General features: G+C 38.7%; 1 long non-coding RNA gene across 1 annotated transcript in view; it reads right to left on the reverse strand.

The window, feature by feature from the left end:
- Positions 1 to 10,355: 10,355 nt before the first annotated feature.
- The window catches only part of LOC132397353 (uncharacterized), a 53,053-nt gene continuing 40,773 nt past the window's right edge, over positions 10,356 to 22,635 (reverse strand). Inside the window, exons 5-6 of the long non-coding RNA XR_009513342.1 lie at positions 12,884 to 13,043; positions 10,356 to 12,398 (exon numbers count right to left, since the gene is read on the reverse strand). This is a non-coding gene — a long non-coding RNA (uncharacterized LOC132397353). The remainder of the gene's footprint in view (positions 12,399 to 12,883; positions 13,044 to 22,635) is intronic.

Raw genomic sequence — 22,635 nt, forward strand, 5'->3', positions numbered from 1 at the left:
GAAGAAATAGCAAGGCATCTGGAAAGAAATAGATCCATCATTTTGTCATTACCGTGTAGCTTTGGCTTCACGCTTGGGGTCATTGTCTTGCTGAAAAACAAATCTTCACCCAAATTGCATTTCTCTTGAAGACTGCATCAGGGTTTCCTCTAGAAGTTCCTGTATTTTACTAAATTGATTTTACTGTCTACCTTTATAAACATTCCAGGGCCTGCTGCAGTAAAGCATCTCAGAGCTTACACCAAATATAACATTTAGTCTAATGACCATAAATCTCAATTTTGGTTTCATCACACCATAGAAAATCTTTCCAGCTGACTTCAGTCTCCCATTCAGTCTTCTGGCAAACCCTAGCCAAGATTTTGTGTAAGATTTTCAATCATGACTTTCTCTTTGCCACTCTCCCATAAAGCTGCAACTGGTGAAGCACCCGGGCAACAGTTGCTGAAAGCACGTCTCTCCCATCTCAGCTATTGAAGCTTGTTACCCCTCCAGATTTGTCATAAGTCTTTTGGTGACATGCAAAGTGACTTGGGAGTCCTTCTTGGATGGTCCCTCAGTTTGTGAGGATGGCCAACTCTAGGCAGATCTACAGCTCTGCCATATTCTTTACATTTCTTGATGGTTGGTGACTTCAAAATTTTCTTGTATCCATCTCCTGACTTGTGCTTTTCAATATCCTTTTCATAGTGTTGCCTAGAGTGTTCTTTTGCCTCTATGGTGTAGTTTTTGCCAGTATACTGACTCACTAGCAGTTAGACTTTCCCGATCTATGTGTATTTTTACTATAATCAATTGAAGCACTATGATTGCACACAGGTGATCTCCATTTAACTAATTATGTGACTTCTAAAACCAATTGGCTACATAGTAATGACTATGTGTGTCATATTAAAGTGGGGGGCAGGGTGAATACTTATGCAATCAATTAAGAATGGAGGAAGGCAGCAGAAAGGAAATTATAGACCAGTTAGCCTGACCTCAGAGGTTGGGAAGCTGTTGGAGTCAATTGTTAAAGATGAGGTTATGGAGTACTTGGTGACATAGGACAAGATACGTCAAAGTCAGCATCATTATCTTCAGGGAAAATCCTGTCTGATGAACCTGTTGGAATTCATTGAGGAGATTACAAGTAGGATAGATAAAGGGGATGCATTGGATGTTGTATATTTGGATGTTCAGAAGGACTTTGACAAGTGGCACACGTAAGGGTGCTTACCAAGTTAAGAGCCCATGGTATTACAGGAAGGTTACTGGCATGGTTAGAGCACTGGCTGCTTGGTAGGGCTCAGTGAGTTGAAATAAGAGGATCCTGTTCTAGTTGGCTGCCAGCGACTAGTGGTGTTCTGCAGATGTTGGTGTTGGGACTGCTTTTTATGCTTAATATCAGTGATATAGATGATGGAATAGATGGCTTTGTTGACAAGTTTGCAGATGAATTGAAGATTGGGGAAGGGACAGGTAGTGTTGAGGAAACAGGTAGGCTGCAGAAGGATTAGCAAATGAAATACCATGTTGGAAAATGCATGGTCATGTACTTTGGTAGTAGAAATAAATGTGCAGACTATTTTGTAATCAGGGACAATATCCAGAAATCTCACATGCAAAGGGACTTGCGAGTCCTTGTGCAGAACACCCTAAAGGTTATCTTGCAGGTAGAGTCAGTGGTGAGGAAGACAAATGCAACATTGACATTCATTTTGGGAGGTCTCGAATACCAGAGCAGGGTTTATGATACTTTGTAAGGCAATGTTGAGTCCTCACCTTGAGTATTGCTAACAGTTTTGGCTCCTCATCTAAGAAAAGATGTGCTGGCATTGGAGAGGGTTCAGAAGAGGTTCACAAGGATGATTCTGAAAATGAAAGGGTTATCAAATGAAGAACATCTGATGGCTCTGGGGCTGTACTCACTGGAATTTAGAAATATGAGGGGGGGGGGGCATCTCATTGAAACCTTTTGAATGTTGAAAGGCCTAGACAGAGTAGATGTGGAAAGGATTTTTCCCATGGTGGAGGAATCTGGGACAAGAGGGCACATCTCGGGATAGAGAGGCACCCACTTAAAACAGATGTGGAGAAATTTCTTTAGCCAGAGGGTGATGAATTTGTGCAATTTTTTTTACCACATGCAGCTCTGGATGCCAGATTTTTGGGTGTATTTAAGGAAGAGCTTGATAGGTATCAAAGGTTATGGGGAGAAGGCTGAGGGGTGGGACTGGGGAGGGGAGAAAAGGATCAGACATGATTCAATGGTGGAGTAGACTCAATGTGCCAAATGGCCTAATTCTGTTCCTTTGTCTAATTGTCATAATTATTTTGTGTTTTATATCTGTAATTAAATTGGATCAATATTTAGAGATCTGTTTTCGCCTTGACACTGAAGGATCTTACTTTTGTTGATCAGGGTCAATAAAGGCCAAATTAAATCTGCTGTGATTCAATGTTGTAAAACAATAAAATGTGAAAACTTCCAAGGGGGTTGAATAATTTTTATCAGCACTGTATGTCATTGGTGCCAATATGTACTAAGACATCTGGCTGCTCACCCTCACCTTTGAGAGTGCCATGGATCCAATCAAAGACATTCCTGATCATGGCACCAGAGAGGCAACTTACCATCCAGTTGTCTCTATCACACCTGCTAGACCTTGTCTCTGTTCCTCTGACTCAGGCAATCCTACTTACCAGAGCCAGAGACCTGGTCACTATGGCTCCACTCCAGTAGGTCATGCCCTCAATAGTATCTAAGGTTGTATTCTTATTATTGAAGCGAATGGCCACAGGCCATCTTAATACTTAGAAATTCTCTCTGTATTCTTTCAACCTTATTGATATCTTTCCTGTAGGCAGGTCATAACACAACATTTGTGCTAATTTCCTTTGCCAATGACTGAAGTCCTTGAAAATGTCATGTGTTTTAATTTGATCAATTGATCTTGGTGGCATTACATTATTACCAGCTTCTTTCTCACTATTCCCTTCTTCCTCATTTTGCATAAAGCTTCTCCTTAACACCTCATATTATCTCTGCAAATGGAAATATTGAAGCTTCGAGTTCTATATTTTTCAGCTTGTGATCTGATATCAATAGGCATCTTCAACTACTTGTGGACTCACCTACAAGTGGAAATTGTCCCTCTATCTCCGTCACTTGATATTTTTTTTATATATAATTTAATCTGTATTCCTCAGGTCTTCTGTTTTCCAGTGAGGATGCCCAGCATGCTTCATGGTGATGTATGCATTCTCAATTCTAAGAGAATTTTATATTTTAGTTGATAAAATTGGCTTAAAAAGAAACTTTTCCTTTCTCAACAATGCAAAAAATAAACCATTGTGAAAGTTTAAGCAAACTGAGTTAAATTACCATCTGGCAAATACAGTATTATTGCAATCTAGCAAAAAGTGTGTTGCTTTATTATGTTTCAACAGTTTGCAGAAGTTTTTTCAATCCATATACTGTATGCACGGAAGGAGTTGTTCTGTAGTCAATCCTGTATCATATTCTGTACTTTTTATTTCTTGAACGATAAGTAGCTTTGGAATAATGAAGTTACATGTGATATTTCTCCTGTCTGAATTCAGAGTTGGTTCAAAGTCTAAGAGAATTTCAATTCCAAGATTACTTAGCACCTGCAATGCTCAATCCCCTAAAATTCTCTTCCCTAAATCCTTAATGGAAACCAACTCGTGCAATAACAGGTAACACATACAAAATGCAGGAGAAACTCAGCATGTTTGGAAAGGAATTAAGAGTTGATGTTTTGGGCTGAGAGCCTTCATCAAGTTTGTTATGATGCTCTAACAAACTTTCATATGATTCTTTCTTTCCTTCAAAAAAATGAACACAGGAGTTTTAACTCGTCCTCCTCTGCACAAAAAAAAACAAAAAAAGGCAACAAAAACATTGACCCCAAACCCCTTCCCCCAGTTGATATGCAAAAAGATTCTTCCAAATCCCCCTCCCCTGAACAAAATGTTGACCCCCCCCCAAATTCTCCTGCTCCACTCAAAAAAAAGGGAAAGAACAGGCAAGAGCACAGAGTATAAGAAACTATAAGATTGAAACAAAAGTCCATGGTCCAAATCCATATCCATATCCATAGTTGTATCCAAAATGCAGAAAGCCTCAGTAAAACATTTTCCGGGCATAGCACAGGCCACACAGGCTCCCCTCTCCAGCAGCAGAGCAGTCCCACCAACAATAAGAAGAATAGAGCAAAAGATACATTATTTTAATAACCTCCTCAACAGTTTCTGTCAGTTTTTATTTTAAGGAATATTGGGAGTTGGTCCCATCGGGTTCCATTCCCATCTTTGTAGTTCAACTTCTCACTCTTCCTGACAACACATATCATACCTCCATACACTGAGAAAAATTGTCAAATTTTTGGCATATTTTACAACTTGGTCATGATCTCCTGAAGCTTCTTACTTTTTTGTTCTACTGTTTAGTACATTTAATGGCCAGTTTTTTAGGTATAACTATACATCTGCTCAATAATGGAAATATCTAATCAGACAGCAACTCAATGCACAAAAGCAATGCAGATGTGGTCAAAAGATTCAGTTGTTGTTCAGACCAAGCCTCAGAATGGGGAAGAAATGTGATCTACGTGACCTTGACTGTGGAATGAATGTTGATGCCAGACAAATTGGTTTAAGAATCTCAGAAACTGTTGATCTCTTAGGGTTTTCACAAGCAACAGTCTCTAGAGTTTACAGAGAATGGTGCAAAAAATGAAGAGCACTCAGTGTGAATGAGAGAGGTCAGAGGAGAATAGCCAGACTGATAGGAAAGTGACAGCAACTCAAATATCCTTGTGGTGTAGAGAAGAGCATCTTTGAACACACAGCATGTAGAACCATGAAGTGGGTGGGCTGCAGCAGCACAGACGATGACAAACATATTGTCAGTGTACAAGAGGCACCTAATAAAGTGTCCACCGTGTGTATAATGTTGAGTTTTAAGTCGTTCTTTATGCTTCAAACACTGGTCATTAATGCAGAGAAGATAAGCAGTCCTAACAGCAGATCTACAAGATCCGCTCTAAAAAATAACCAGTCATTGCTGTCCTCTTTTTGTTCCTTGGCCATTTCGTACCCAGGCCCCAAATTTCCCTTTAATTCCATGTTTGCAGTGTCTATTTTGATGGTATTTTATCAGAGACATTACTTGACATTTTACTTGCAGAGCAGTGCTCAATATGCTCATCAATCCGTTTTGTTACTTCAAGGGAGGCAGTCAAGTAAGTCAAACACAATTTGCCTTGAGCAAATCCATGTTGACTTTACTAAATTACCTAATACTTATCCAGTCAGCAATTAATTCTGCCCTGGTTTGTGTTCTATAAATAATTCTCCACCAGCACATCCAGCTGATTGGTCTGTAATTAACATGGAACATAAAACATTACATTAGGACACAGGCCCTTAAGCCCACAAAGTTGTGTTGACCTCTTAACCTGCTCTAAAAATGCTTCCCACGTGGTCCTTTTTCCTATCATCCATGTACCTACCTGAGAATCTATCAAATGTCCATAATGTATCTGCCTCCATCATTACCCTTAGCAGGGTGTTCCACATGTTGTAAATGTTAACTGCTTATTGGTTCATTTTCTGTAGTTTTGCCCCATTTTCCTTATTCCTAGACTTCCTCTCACTGTTTTGATTTTCTGTTGCATTATTAAATTTGTGTAGGCTTTAAGCTTCAAAGATCAAAGAAAAAAGTTTTTATCGAAGTATGTATATGTCATCATATACTAACACGAGATTCATTTTCTTACCTGCAATTACAGGAAAGAAAAGAAATACAATAGAATTAATGAAAAAGTACACATAAACGAAAACTGACAAACAACCAATGTGTAAAAGAAGACAAATTGTAGTAATAAAAATGTTTATGTTTCATTTTTAATCTTTGTATGTTTAACCACCCAGAGAAGTCCAACACTGGATGGATTCCAAAGACACAGATTTGAAGTGAGTGGTAAAATAACCCAAGGCAACATGATTTTTTAAATAAACATAACAAGTTATGATGCAGAACAGATGGTTTGAAAGGATGGTGGGAGGCAGTTGAAAAAAACAAGATAACTAATTAATGCCATAAAATTACAGAACTGTAGGTACAAGGGGGTGAAGTTAATTAAATCAAATAGTCAGAACAAGCTCAAACATTTATGAGACCACTGTTTTGCTCTATCGTTCTTTAGTTCCATAATTGGGTGAATCTGAACTAGAATCAGGTTTCTTACCATGTATCATGAAATCTGTTGTTTTGCAACAGTGTAAAATATAAAATATATTATGAATTACAATTTTATATAAGTAGTGCAAAAAGAGCTAAACTATATTGACGTAGTATTCATGTGTTCATTGTCCATTCAGAAATCTGATGGTGGAGGAGAAAAAGCTGGTCTTAAAACATTAAGTCATAAGTGTGTGTCTTTGGGCTCCTGGAAGCAACGAGAAGTGGGTAATGAGAAGTGGACAGAGGAAGTCCTCAATGGTACATGCCATCTTTTGGAGGCATCACTTTGGAAGATGTCAAGGATGATGGAGCTGGCTGAGTTTAATGGTGAGGTTAAACTACTCCATGATCAATTTAATCCTTCCCTCCTACATAGTCGATTTTCCTTTCATCTATATACGTATCTAAGAGCTTCTTGAAAGTCTGTTTTGTACTTGCCTCCACTACCAATCCTGGCAGTGCATACAGGCAACCCCACTCACCTTGCAAAAAGAAAAGTACAGTGAAAAAAGTTCAGGCCTGCACATTTCTTTTGAACTTACTCCCATGCACAATAAATGCATGTGCTCTAGTATTAAATATTTCAAATCTGGAAGAAAGATATCAACTGTCTGTCTGTGCCTTTCATGATGTTATAAATTCCTATTTGGTTTTCTCACAACCCTCCTGCAATAACCGTCAGTGGTTGACCCTCACTGAACCCCTTACCATCCTTTATGCTGATTTCTCTTCCACCTTTGTAGTGTATGTACTGATAATAGCCCTGTCACGTACACATACTGATTCTGACTATGATATCTCTGCTTATCAAATCCCATCACAACTCTCTCATACTGGCTTTTTCACAGACAAAGACTTACACCAACTTATCCAGCCAGTATTCCTGACCTTCTGAAACTGAACCCTACATGAACTCCTGGCAACATTTAGAAAAGGGTTTTTCTAGTAAAATGTTTTCAATTATCACATGATGGTTTGGCCCTCTGCACCACTGATTTTCTCAGCAGTGGACCTTTGGGCAAGTATTTTGTGTGTACTGTATAAGCAGGCAATTTTACTTTTGTTTAAATCTTAGGCATCTAGTTATTAATTACTCCTCTGCTTATTAATTTCTTCCAATCCATCTGGAAGATCTGTTCACAAGCCACAGTATCTAGCCTTCCTCCAGCTGTGTATGCTTGAGCTCACAGCTCACCAAGATTACTCATCATGTTTTGTAATTGAGCACATGAACTCCATCTTGGAATGTAAGCATTTATCCACATCCTGGCTCAGTCTTATACTCTGGTATCAAGTCTACCTTCTGCAGACTGTTTTACCTCTCTAGCACTTCTGCCTGAACAGTAATGCTTCTGTTGGCCAGGGTTCAAGCAGTTGCTGGATATTTGATATTCTTGCAGTGCTACCCAAAATATCTAAAGGTTTCTGCAGTTGCCTTAGCATGTAAAAATGTAGGTAATATCACTAATATCCCATTCTATTCCATTCAGAGATTACGTGTATTTTTTTGTGTTCATGCTTACTTATATAATAGCATGAATATTTAGCAAGGTGTGTATACATTATATTTACGTGTGGGTATGTGCACGTGTGTGTGTGTATGTGTGTGTGCGTTTACATATATTTACTGTTCCTTTAACTTGTATTAACTTGCTTAACATTTCTCCATGCCAAATGCCAAAATTATGAATTCTTTTATTGTTAGCACCTGATGGTAAAATCAGTTTTGACATGATCAGAATGCCAATGGTTATTTTAAGTCGTATTTTACAATTACTTCTATTTACCATGCTGTTGTTTCATCAAATACTATAATGTGACATTTTACCACTTTCCAGGCCTCTCCAGGCCTCTCCAGGCCTCTCCCATGGTACTGTGCTCCTGATATGAATTCCTCTATACGAGTGTGTGAGTGGGTTTTCTCTGGGACTTCCGATTTCGTCTCATGGTCCTAAGATATGGGATAGTTGATCATTGTAAATTGTCTCATGATTAGGTTAGGATTAATTGGGTTTGCTGGAGGTAGATGGGCCAGCATGGCTTGCAGGGCCAGAATGGCCTACCATGCGCTGTGTCATTAAATAAAGTTACATAGCGTATTGAAGTTAGACAAGGTAAACCAATAACAGCTCAGAATCAAGTGTATAAGCTACAGAGAAAGTGCAGTGCAGATAACTAATAATATGCAAGACTATAACAGAGTAGACTGTGAGTTCAAGTGTCCATTTTATCATAAAACAGGTCTAATACCAATGGGATATGAGCTGTCCTTTGGCAAACTTCTATAGATGTGTAGTGGAGAGTGTATTGACTGGTAGAGTCTGGTATGGAAACACCAATGCCATTGAATGGAAATCCTCAAATGGTAATGGATTTGGCCCAGTACATCACGGGTAAAGCCTTCCAACCATTAAGCACATCTATATGAAGCACTGCCATAAGAAAGCAGCATCCATCATCAGAGCCCCCCACCACCCAGGCCATGCTCTCTTACTGCTGCTGTAGAAAGTACAAGAGCCTCAGTTCTCACGCCAACAGGCTCAAGAACAGCTACTACCCCTCAACTATCAGGCTCTAGAACAAAAGGGAATAACTACACTCACTTGCCCATCATTGAAATGTTCCCACACATATGATCTCACTTTAAGGACCCCATCTTGTTATCTCCTGCTCTCATTATTAATTGTTATTTATTTATCTTTGCATTTGTAAAGTTTGTTGTCTTTTGCACTCTGGATGATCATTCATTGATCCTGTTAGAGCTACTATTCTGTAGATTTGCTGAGTATGTCTCCAGAAAATGAATCTTAGAGTTGTATATGGTCATAAATATGTACTTGGCTAATAAGATTTACATTTACCTTTGAACTTCGGTGGGGTACGTGCTTTTAGGCTTCTATATCCTCCGCCCTGATGAGAGAGGGATATGAGTCAGGATGGGTGGGATCGTTACTATCCTGTCAGTTTTACTGATGTAGCAAGAAGTATAGAGAGAGTCTGTGGAGGGGACGTTGGTTCCTGTGATGTGCTGAGCTCTTCCACAATTCCCTGCAGTTTCTTGTGGCCATACCCAGCCATTAGGCGTCTAGTTAAGAAATTTCCTTTGGTGCATCAATAGAAATTAGTAAGGGTCAACAAGGATGTAGAAATTTTCTTTAGCTTATTGAAAAAGTAGAGGCATTGTTAAGTTCTTTCAGCATCACTAAAAGTTACAGAGAAAGATAGTTGTGCTTTCATTATGTAGTGGTTGTGTAGTTTGGATCTGTACCTTGTTATTATTCATCTATTGGAATATTTATCATGAAACACTAGCACAATTTAGGAATTAAAAATACAATCAATTTTCAAATGTAAAGGTGGGTCAACAACAACAAAAGGAGAGTTAATAACAAACTTGTGTACAAGATATATCTGATGTATTTAAATAATTACTATATCTTTATTGAAGCATCTGTCACTGAACACTTTGGTGTGTGGGTGAATGAGCCAATCTAACGGCCAAGTCGCCTCAAACCCCAAGAAGTCCAATCAGAACTTGCCTTTCACTCCTCATCATATCTTCTGAACTTCAAGTGTTTTGGAGACATTCATTTATTTTTGAAATGTGTTCATCTTTTTGAGGAGGAAGAAATAGTGACCAATTTACCCAAAACAAATCCATACAACCAGTATGAACAGTTATGTTGGGTGATGCTGAACTAGTGAATACTGGATGAACACACTGACCCATCTTGAAATAATGCCAGAGTTATAAATAGCAAAGGGTGTTAGGATATGGTGCTTACTCCAAATAAAATATGCCTCACCTTAGATAATGCATATATTATCTAAATGCATTTGAGTGCATTTGGATCACTGAGCCTCAAGAACTAATCTAGAGCATTTACTCAATCGTTCGCAATTTTAAAGCCTTTCATTATCAAAATCTGGAGGAGCTACACTGAAAACACAAAACCATAACAAAGTCTTCAGCTGCTGAAAATCCAAAGCAATGCAAACAATATGCTGGAGGAGCTCAGCACGTCAATTTATCTCTTAAATAAGCCCTTAATTGGAAATAACAAAAAAGAGTGTTCTTTGATATTTTGTATTTATTCTTTAATTGATCAAATGACATTACTATACCTCATAAGTCAAGACAAAAATGGGAAACTGATTTGAATATTGAAATTGAAGAAACAAGTTGGTCAAGACTATGTCTTGACAGTATGACAAATACAACAAATATCCGGTTAAGATTAGTGCAATATAATTTTTTACATCAATTATATATTACACCACAAAAAATAAATAAATTAAACCCAAATTTATCTGATCAATGTTTCCGATGTAATCAAGAAATTGGTACTTTTTTACACTCTGCTTGGTCTTGTTTTAAAATTCAACCTTTTTAGACAAATTTAAGAGTTTTATTGGAACAAATTATTGGAACACAACTTCCACATAATCCAACATTATTTTTACTAGGCGATATTGAAGGGATAAAACCGAAATCCAAACTGAATAAATATCAGAAAGAATTCATAAAAATTGCATTGACAGTAGCCAAAAAGGCTATTGCAGTTACTTGGAAATCGGATTCATACTTAAGTATAGATCGTTGGAAGAATGAAACTTTCAGCTGCATTCCACTTGAAAAAATTACTTATAATTTAAGAGATAAATATGAAGTATTTCTGAAAATTTGGCACCCTTATTTACAGAAGATAGGATTAAATATATAGGTGCTCTGAAGATAAAATTATTGGTTATTTGGGGAAAGAAATATATATATATATATATGTATGTATGTGTGTATATATATACTAAAGCTATTATGAACTCCATGGAGCATGTGGGGATATCCAGGCATTCTTTCTTTCTTTTTTCTTCTCTTTTTTTCTCTCTCTTTCTACAGGGATATGTTAGGGGGGAGGGGTTAAGGGGAGGTGGAAAGGGTTGATAATATTTTTTTCCTTCTGTAACCATTCAAAAATTCAATAAAAAAATTATTTAAAAAAAGACTACATGATTAGGGATTGAATTAAAACTGAAAAGAAAAAAAATCCATGTTAATGATGGTTTGTTTCAACATAATATTTTATGACAGACAGGTAAAGCATAGATCCAGTAAGACCAGGCAGCAAAAGCAAATCGATGGATAAGAATTGTTCTGCTTGCTAGACAAGATTAAGGAGGACCAAATTCGATGTACATGGAGTATTCTGTAGTTTGGATTTATTTTTCCAACTATGATGCAAAATCATTTATGGTTTTGATTGGCTGACTTTTGGAAGCTGAGAGTATAATACAGAAGAGCTTTGCTGAAATTGTACTCAAAATGGTTTGCTTATGAAAGGAAAGATTATTTTCTTTGGTTGATGCAATTGTAACTAAAATATTGGTGACTAGACATATTAGGCAGAAGATGGTATTCTGTTTGCATAAGAGGCTGTAAGAAACAGTGGTGAAAAATGAAGAAACTCTTTGTAGGGGAAGGAGCAGGAGTCCATCAACCTAATACACATGTAAAATGGAACGGGGTTATGGATGATGCAGCTGGAGAAATATTTGAAAAGAAGCTCTACTGAATGTGAATAAATGAATAGGACTTTCAAAGAACCACAGGCAATGGACCAAATTACTTCGAGTCCTCTAAATTTCTTTACAGTTTGTATGTATTATTGAAAAGGGGCAAACAATTGAAAGTGAAATATCTCCTCAATTTACTTTTAAATGTAGACTTCATTGCATTCATGTAATTAATTTATTGAAATTAAAACAGTAATTGATCATGCAAACAACAAAATAGTTTGAGATTGTTTAGATCTCAACATAGATTATTCCCAAGCAACTATCACATATCAATTAATTTTTAACAGTTGAGTTGGTAAAACATTGTAAATTAAAATATTGTATATTCTTTCAATCACTGCTATTTTCTGATATTATAAATATATCTCCCACCACCGCCCCCCCCCCACCCCATCCTCACCACGTTCTACAGGGGTTGTATTGATAGCATCCTGAGCAGCTGCATCATTGCCTGGTTCGGAAATTGCATCATCTCGGATCGCAAGACCTTGCAGTGGATAGTGAGGTCAGCTGAGAAGATCATCGGGGTCTTTCTTCCCGCCATCACGGACATTTACACTACACACTGCATCTGCAAAGGAAGCAGCATTATGAAGGACCCCATGCACCCCTCATACAATCTCTTCTCCCTCCTGCCATCTGGGAAAAGGCTCCGAAGCATTCGGGGTCTCACAACCAGACTATGTAACAGTTTCTTCCCCCAAGCTATCAGACTCCTCAATACCCAGAGCCTGGACTGACACCTTACTGCCCTATTGTCTTGTTTATTATTTATTGTAATGCCTGCACTGTTTTTTTTTCACTTAACGCAGTCCTGTGTAGGTCTGTAGTCTAGTGTAGCTTTCTCTGTGTTGTTTTTTTGTGTGTAGTTCAGTCCAGTTTTTGTACTGTGTCATATAACACCATGGTCCTAAAAAACGTTGTCTCATTTTTACTATGTACTGTACCAGCAGTTATGGTCAAAATGACAATAAAAGTGACTTGACTTTTGACTTGATATATTTTACAATCCAATCAATATAAACAGTTAATTAAGTACTATTTCTAGGTTTTCACCTGGAGGAAGATACTTTCTGCACAAGAAGAGTGAATCTTGAAACTGTAGGCATGATCTCTTCTGATACTGTAAACAATATCCTATTGTCCATTTTTTCCAAATGTACTTTACTGTTCTCCCATTGTCTTCTCACCTTATACTTGGATTAACAAAGATGGTCTGCATTTAGAAGGAAATAATTGTCAAGGAATATTAAGATTCTGGAAAATAGTGTTAATCTCTTCACCAGTAAATTCGTTCAGCATTAATATGTCCGATATTGGCAAGCTGGGTGTTTATCTAGGCTCAGAAAATTTACCTCTATCAATTGAACCAGAAAAAAAGACAAACCTTAAGAAATCAATTGCCATGACGTAACATTTTTAACTAAAGTCAAAGCAGTTTGCTGGCTTTTATGTGAGAATAGTAACATGTTCTTTATGTTGCAGGACAAATAATCTAAAAATCTGGACTATAGATCTGAAGATGTAAGTTTGGAACTTTCCACAGCACCAGAGAAAATTAAAATAATTTAATGAAGAAAATCTGGCACAAAAAGCCAAGAAAGCATGATTGAAGTGGGAACAAGAAATTACATTTTTGTACCAGCTGGCCAATGTGTGACTACAAGTGCAAGCTATGCGATTGAACGTTATAATTCCCCATGAAATAGGTTAGTGAGATACTCGAATTTGTAAAGTAAAAAACGTTTCAGCTACACAAGAGATTCTGGAGGTGCTGGAAATATTGTGGAGGAACACAGCAGCTCTGGGAGCATCTATGAAGGAGTTTAGGACAAGACTGGAAAGGAAAGGGAATAAAACAGAATATGAAGATGGGGGGAGTGGGAGGGGAAAGATTAAAAGCTGTCAGGTGATGGGTGAGACCAAGTGATGGGATAGGTGGGTGGGTGGTGGGCAGCGAGTGAGAAACTGGGAGGTGATAGGTGGAAGAGGTAAAGGGCTGAAAAAGAAGGAATATGTTTGGAGAGGAGAAAGGGAAAGAGATGCGACACGAGAGGGAGGTGAGGAGAAGAGAAAGGGGTAAGAGAGGTGCCGGAATGGGGAATGGAAAAAAGTGGAAGTGGAAAAAGGAGAGAGAATTTACTGGAAGTTAGAGAAATTGACGTTGATAACATCAGCCTGGAGGTGACCCAGATGCAAGATGAGGTGTTGCTCCTTCATTCTAAGAGTGGCCTCATTGTGACCTCAGAGGAGGTCATGGACCAAAGTGTCAGAATGAGAATGGGAAGCTAAATTGAAATGGATGGCCACTGGGAAATCCCACTTTTCGGGGCAGATGGAGCTAAGGTGGTTGATGAAGCAGTCCCCCAGTGTACGTTGTGCCTCATTGATGTAGAGGAGGCTGCAATGGAATGTGTTTCATCTGCATGGCACTGATTTTAACACCAAAGTAAAGCATTCATTTCCATTTTATCATCAAAGTCCTTTGGAAATTGCACCTCGTAAGTATCTGGATCATGTGACAGAGTTGAAAGACTCTTCTCAAGATTAGTTTAGCAATAACCTGTCTAACCTGTGCTTTACATAAACTGAGGATGATATAAGTAAGAATGAAAAAAGTACTTTAATAACACTTTTTATAATACCTCAACAATGTTTTTAACTAGGGAATTGCACAATTGACAAATCCATTCAGTCGGCAGTGATTTCAGAAAGCAGTTCATCATCAATGGAAATCAAAAGTGGTCATTAAATCCTAGCCTTGTCTGTCATGTCAGGATCTCTCAAATAGATTTATTTTTTAAATATTGTTGCTGTTACAATATCTAGTGGATATCAGCCTTTGACTTAGTTTTTTGCCCAATTTCTATACATTCAAGTTTATTTTGCCCTGTTGAAACTTTTCCCTTCCTATTCCATTTGCCCAGTTGACCCTGAAGTTACTTTCTGAGTTCAGCTCATTGGCAACATTTGACAGAATTTCCAAGGGCTAAACATTTAATGGGCTGAAAATCTGGACTGCATGAGGTGGCCAGTACCTAATCAAGTATAAAATGAATAGCACAATAATCTTGGAATGAAACAATATAAAATAATAAGGATCTTGCAACGAGTGACTGCATTGTTCCGAAATACTCACAGCAAATAATCCACAGTCAATTAAGTATTTAAAGTACCCAAATTGTGCCACTATATCTCAAATCTCTGCGGGGTAGTTAACACCACTCCCACAGATGGCAAAATAGACTCAATGCATACCCCTTAGGTCTCTAGCAGCCTTGCAGCAATCAAATTGGTTGAAAACACAACAGCTTGAAATTACATTTTCTAATTTATACTAAATGGACTATAAAACCTTAAAAACAACAGGAGATTTATCTGCCTTTAAAAATGACATAAATCAGTTGAGTTGATACATAAATAAAAATTACTGCATCCAAATGATGGATTAACTGCTAATAGTATAGGTTACATCTGATTTAGGCCCCTTCAGTTCCACCTATTCATAGCAAAGAAAGACTTTGCACCCAAAGCCATATTACTTATTCTCTCAATATTTAAATTATTATTTTTATTGTGCACTTTCTGCCCTAGAATGAGATTAATGTTGACAGCTTGATGTTCAGTATTTGTAATTACAAAAGAACATTGTAATTATTGGAAGAACATATTAATTAAACACAATTTATTGAATAATTTCTACAGGTATGGAACTCTGACTGAAGTTCCTGCACAACAGCAACAGTTTTTATCCATACAGCATCTCCAATGCATTGAAATATCCCAAGATTAATTTTGTAATCTACGCTCAATGAATTATAAAGTCTTAAAGCAAGCACACATTTTTTTTTATCATCTTTAGAGGTGATATAACCCAGCTGAGTCAATATATAAATAACATTAAACTGTATCAAAGTGACAGATTAACTGTGCATAGAAATGCATGAATAGATAAAAACATTATTGAATAAAAACTGAGTCACAGAATAAGATCTCAGGAAGGAAGAAGTTCTTAAAAGAGAAAGCTAGCAATGGAATCCCAGAATTCTGTAAAAGAAGTAATGCTTAACTCTGGGACAGTGCTTATAATTATGAATAGAACAACAGAACAATTTGAGGAATGCAAATTTATTGAAAGTCTCTAGGGTTAAAGTTGCATACATGAGGAATTGGAGAGAAGGTGTTGTTTTGTTGATAGTGCAGATATCAGGATGTTTGAAATCATCTTGAGGGATGGTCTGAGTGTAGCTCACCTAGGACAGGTGTCCAAGGCATGCAAAATCTCGAGGAGAGAATAACCATTAGCACTAGAGATTTATATGAGCACTGGTCTAGAGTGCAGAATAAGAATCGAGAAAGGAGAACAACACTAGTACCAGAGCTTTAATTTCCATTCTTTTGGACTTGCATAAATGTTTGATGTAATATACAAATCCTAATTGATTGGTATTTTGTTAACATACTGCAGAACAAGAGTGCAAAAATATTTAATGCTATAATTGGGACAATTTTATTTATTGCCATAATCCTGGAGGAACTGTAGATGACACTTTATTAAAATTTAATTTTTGCACATACTTCATCAATTATAAATTCTTATACATGTTTAAATTGAAAGTTGTATATAGAATCACGCTGCTGTGTATTGACATCCTGCCCCTCCTAGTGCAGCAGGAGGGGGAGGGTGTCAGAAGTCATTATAAATTTACATAGACAATTTCCTTCATTAATGAGGACTCGGAAGTTCACGAAACAACAAGAAGGGGATGTATGAATTTAAAATGGGGATTTGCACATTCACTCATCCGCCAACTGCAACTGGTATGAAGCCTCGAGTCAAATCTGCAGCTCTAATGTTTTCTTCATTGATGTCACTGCTGCTATAAATAAATGTATAAAATACTATATGCAGTAGCAGATGCACAACCCATGAGTGGGTTGAATTCTTCATTTCCATATTCATTTCAGAGCTGATCAATGATATAGTTCAAACTGCAGGAAGTGGGAAACTTAATATTAATTTGATGCATTTGAAATATGCCTGCAGAATAGCTCAGTGTTGGCATAATGTAGTAAGATAAAGGGAAGTGCATTTTGACAATGCCTTCAGAGGTTTTTCATTTTTCAAGGTTTTGCCTAGTTCCTTTTTACAAGGTATTGCGCATTTTGCTTCAATCACTCTTACTCATAGGGCATCCAGACTGGCAATTTCCAGCCAACTCAGTTTCTACGTTCAGTAGATTTTTTTCTAATTCATCATCACATTCTTTCTGTGAAAGCCATAAATTTGTGCATTACACTTAACAATATTTTCAATCATACTGTGCAAAAGTCTTAGGCATGCTAGATTTTTTAATATAAATTAAAACCCCAGGTTATTGTGAGAGGCGAGGGAGGAGATTGCTGAGCCTCTGGCGATGATCTCTGCATCATCAATGGGGATGGGAGAGGTTCCGGAGGATTGGAGGGTTGTAGATGTTGTTTCCTTATTCAAGAAAGGGCATAGAGATAGCCAAGGAAATTATAGACCAGTGAATCTTACCTCAGTGGTTGGTAAGTTGATAGAGAAGATCCTGAGAAGCAGGATTTATGAACATTTGGAGAGGCATAATATGATTAGGAATAGTCAGCATAGCTTTGTCAAAGGCAGGTCGTGCCTTATGAGCCTGATTGAAATTTTTGAGGATGTGACTAAACACATTGATGAAAGTAGAACAGTAGATGTAGTGTATATGCATTTCAGCAAGGTATTTGATAAGGTATCCCTTGCCAAGCTTATTGAGAAAGTAGGGAGTCATAGGATCCAAGGGGACATTGCTTTGTGGATCCAGAACTGGCTTGCCTGCAGAAGGCAAAGAGTGGTTTACAGATGGGTCATATTCTGCATGGAGGTTGGTGACTCAGGGGTCTGTTCTGGGACCCTTACTCTTCGTGATTTTTATAAATGACCTGGAAGTGGAGGGATGGGTTAGTAAATTTACTGATAACACAAAGGTTGGGGGTGTAGTGGATAGTGTGGAGGGCTGTCAAAGGTTACAGCAGGACATTGATAGGATGCAAAAATGGGCTGAGATGTGGCAGATGGAGTTCAACCCAGATAAGTGTCAGGTGGTTTATTTTGGTAGGTCAAATATGATGGCAGTATATAGTATTAATGGCAAATGTGGAGGATCAGAGGGATCTCAGGGTCTAAATCCATAGGACACTCAAAGCTGCTGCGCAGGTTGACTCTGTGGTTAAGAAGGCATACAGTGTGTTGGCCTTCACTAATCGTGAGATTGAGTGTAAGAGCCGAGAGGTAATGTTGCAGCTATATAGGACCCTGATCAGACCCCACTTGGAGTACTGTGCTCAGTTCTGGTCGCCTCACTACAAGATGGGTGTGGAAACCATAGAAAAGGTGCAGAGGAGATTTACAAGGATGTTGCCTGGTTGGGGAGCATACCTTATGAGACTAGATTGAGTGAACTCATCCTTTTCTCCTTAGAGCGATGGATGATGAGAGGTGACCTGAGGGAGGTATATAAGATGATGAGAGGCATTGGTCATGTGGATAGTCAGAGGCATTTTCCCAGGGCTGAAATGGCTAGCATAAGAGGGCACAGTTTTAAGGTGCTTGGAAGTAGATACAGAGATGTCAAGGATAAGTTATTTAACACAAAGAGTGGTGAGAGCGTGGAATGGGCTGCCAGTGAAGGTGGTAGAGATGAATAGAATAGGGTCTTTTCAGAGTCTCACACTGAAAATCTCACACTTCAAAGTGGCACACCTGAGGACTGGGAGAAATTCAGAGACCCGCAGAGGAGGACAAAGGGCTTAATTAGGAAAGGGAAAAAAGATTATGAGAGAAAGCTGGCAGGGAACATAAAAACTGACTGTAAAAGCTTTTATAGATACGTGAAAAGAAAAAAAGATTGGTCAAGACAAATGTAGGTCCTTTACAGTCAGAAACAGGTGAACTGATTATTGATCAGGGAACAAAGACATGGCAGTCCAATTGAATAACTACTTTGGTTCTGTCTTCACTAAGGAGACCATAAATAATCTTCTGGAAATAGTAAGGGACCGAGGGTCTAGTGAGATGGAGGAACTGAGGGAAATACATGTTAGTAGGGAAGTGGTGTTAGGTAAATTGAAGGGATTAAAGGCAGATAAATCCCCAGGGCCAGTTGGTCTGCATCCCAGAGTGCTTAAGGAAGTAGCTCAAGAAATAGTGGATGCATTAGTGATAATTTTTCAAAACTCCTTAGATTCTGGATTAGTTCCTGAGGATTGGAGGGTAGATAATGTAACCCCACTTTTTCAAAAAGGAGGGAGAGAGAAACCGGCGAATTATAGACCGGTTAGTCTGCCATCGGTGGTGGGGAAAATGCTAGAGTTGGTTATCAAAGATGTGATAACAGCACACTTGGAAAGAGGTGAAATCATTGGACAAAGTCAGCATGGATTTGTGAAAGGAAAATCATGTCTGACGAATCTTATAGAATTTTTTGAAGATGTAACTAGTAGAGTGGATAGGGGAGAGCCAGTGGATGTGGTATATTTAGATTTTCAAAAGGCTTTTGACATGGTCACACACAGGAGATTAGTGTGCAAACTTATAGCACACGGTATTGGGGGTATGGTATTGATGTGGATGGAGAATTGGTTGGCAGACAGGAGGCAAAGAGTGGGAGTAAACGGGACCTTTTCAGAATGGCAGGCAGTGACTAGTGGGGTACCGTAAGGCTCAGTGCTGGGACCCCAGTTGTTTACAATATATATTAAGGATTTTGACGAGGGAATTAAATGCAGCATCTCCAAGTTTGCAGATAACACAAAGCTGGGCGGCGGTGTTAGCTGTGAGGAGGATGCTAAGAAGATGCAGGGTGACTTGGATAGGTTAGGTGAGTGGGCAAATTCACGGCAGATGCAATTTAATGTGGATAACTGTGAGGTTATCCACTTTGGTTGCAAGAACAGGAAAACAGATTATTATCTGAACGGTGGCTGATTAGGAAAAGGGGAGATGCAACGAGACCTGGGTGTCATTGTACACCAGTCATTGAAGGTGGGCATGCAGGTACAGCAGGCAGTGAAAAAGGCAAATGGTATGTTGGCATTCATAGCAAAAGGATTTGAGCAGGGAGGTTCTACTGCAGTTGTACAAGGCCTTGGTGAGACCGCACCTAGAATATTGTGTGCAGTTTTGGTCCCCTAATCTGAGGAAAGACATTCTTGCCATAGAGGGAGTACAGAGAAGGTTCACCAGGTTGATTCCTGGGATGGCTGGACTTTCATATGAAGAAAGACTGGATCGACTAGGCGTATAGTCACTGGAATTTAGAAGATTGAGGGGGGATCTTATTGAAACGTATAAAATTCTAAAGGGATTGGACAGTCTAGATGCAGGAAGATTGTTTCCAATGTTGGGGAAGTCCAGAACGAGGGGTCACAGTTTAAGGATAAAGGGGAAGCCTTTTAGGACCGAGATGAGGAAAAACCTCTTCACACAGAGAGTGGTGAATCTGTGGAATTCTCTGCCACAGGAAACAGTTGAGGCCAGTTCATTGGCTATACTTAAGAGGAAGTTAGATACGGCCCTTGTGGCTAAAGGGATCGGGGGGTATGGAGAGAAAGCAGGCACAGGTTTCTGAGTTAGATGACCAGCCATGATCATACTGAATGGTGGTGCAGGCTCGAAGGGCCAAATGGCCTACTGCTGCACCTACTTTCTATGTTTCTAGTCTCCTTGATAGGTACATGGAGCTTAGGAAAATAGAGGGCTATGGGTAACCCTAGGGTAATTTCTAAGGTAAGGACATGTCCCGCACAGTTTTGTGGGCTGAAGGGCCTGTATTGTGCAATAGGTTTTCTATGTTTCTAAATTTTCTTTTAGTTGTTTATTTTTGTCTTCTGCATTAGTGTGTCAGCAGAAAAGAGCAAATTTTAGATTTCCAAGTGTTCATTTTCCAAAATACCCAATGTTACAGAGAATTTTTTTGTGTATCATTAAAGAAAGCAACACATTAGGTAATAGCACAAACAGGAGGAAATCTGCAGACACTGGAACTACAAAGCAACACACACAAAATGCTGGAGTAACTCAGCAGGTCAGGCAGCATCTATGGAAAAGAGTGATGAGTTAATGTTTCGGTCTGACACCATTCTTCAGGACCTGCTGAGTTCCTCCAGCATTTTGTGTGTGTTATTGAGTGTAGACTATTTTTTCAAATAAAAACTTGATTACTTTGTAGATACATAACCCAGTGCATGGTTAAACAAAGATAACAAACAAGTACTAACAATCAATGACATTATGAGTTGAATGATCTAAACTGATTAACTCAAACAGTAATGGATGTAGAAGGAATCAGACTGGGCAAAGGACAACCAGACTAAAAGTTTAAGGTGTTGTAGATGTGACAGTTTAACCTTCAAATCATTTATTCTTACGCCATGGCAAGAGGGAGCATAGCAACAAGACACAAGGGGATTGTCCTGTATCAGTAAGGTCTCTCAGGCAGAAATTTTGTGGCAGATAGGAGTTTCAAGATGTGCTGTATGAGCTCTTCTGAAGAAATGGGCAAGGTTGAGGACCAGAAGTGCAGTGGTTGGCCATAGAAACTGAGTGCAGCAGACAAGAGATAAAACAAACTGACATCCCTTCTAAATTGGAAGTAGTCCAGCACTGCTGTCAGCTCTGAACTCAGAAACCATTGGAACTTAAGTACACCCCTCTACAGTCTAGTAAAATCTTGTCAGAAGTGATCTTCATGAAGATATGCTGCTAAAAAGCCATTCTTCAGAAGTGGATATGAAGCCAAAAGACTCATCTATATACAAACACTCAGGAAATGGGGTGCTGAACAATGGCAGTGTGTGCTCTGGACTGATAGGGTGTATACTGGAGTAATGGTGTATAGCAAATACTAATATCAACAGCAACCAATCATCAGACCTGAACGTAGATCATAGATTGAGTTTAAAATGCAGCTGAGAACACTAGTCTTCATGAAGCTGCAGACTTGGGTCAATTGCAAATAAAGAAACATGCCATTTTGACCTCAGATGCCTGCATATGTATGAATGCAGCCCAGAGTCAGTGGGGATTACCATTCAATTTGGGTATCTGGAAGTGTTAGTGTGAAGATGGAGGTGTTTGGTTACTATATGCAATTCAGTGGAAGTGTTGTGGATGCATTCTAACTTTAGAATTGTCCTGCTGCTACCTTTGATCTTTAGCATATGAAAATGTCATGTAATATTGGGTCAGGCAAGTCTCTTCTTCCAAGATTGACTCCAGTCTGATGCCTGCTGGTTGTTTTGCTGAATAAAGACTCTATTTCCACCATCTTCAGTGTCTCTCTAGAGAGTTCGTTCACAGTCACATCAGAGTCAAAATTTGAACTTTTTGTCTCAAACAGGAGGCAGATTGTCCTTAGAAGAGCTTAAGAGTGCTACGTGAATGTGTGTCTGCAGCCAAAAGTGAAGCAAGGTTGCTTGAAGATTTGGGGCTGCATTTCTACAAATAGAGTTGGTGATCTGACCTAAATAAATGGAATCCTCAAAGCTAGAAGTACAAGCAGATTCTCATCCATGGAGGCATCTGCTTGGTCCCAACTTCATTCTGCGGCAGGACATTGAACCCAAACACAAGGCCGACTATTTTCAGCAAAAAGAACAAGGAGTTCTGCAACAGATGGTGTGGCCTCCACAGAGCCCTGATCTCAACATCATCGAGGCTGTCTGGGATTACTTGGGCACACAGAAGCAAGTGAGGAATCCAAAGTCTGCAGAAGAACTGTGGCAAGTTCTGCAAGATGCCT

This window comes from Hypanus sabinus, chromosome 7, assembly GCF_030144855.1.
Source record: "Hypanus sabinus isolate sHypSab1 chromosome 7, sHypSab1.hap1, whole genome shotgun sequence".
NCBI classification, from domain to species: Eukaryota; Metazoa; Chordata; class Chondrichthyes; order Myliobatiformes; family Dasyatidae; genus Hypanus; species Hypanus sabinus.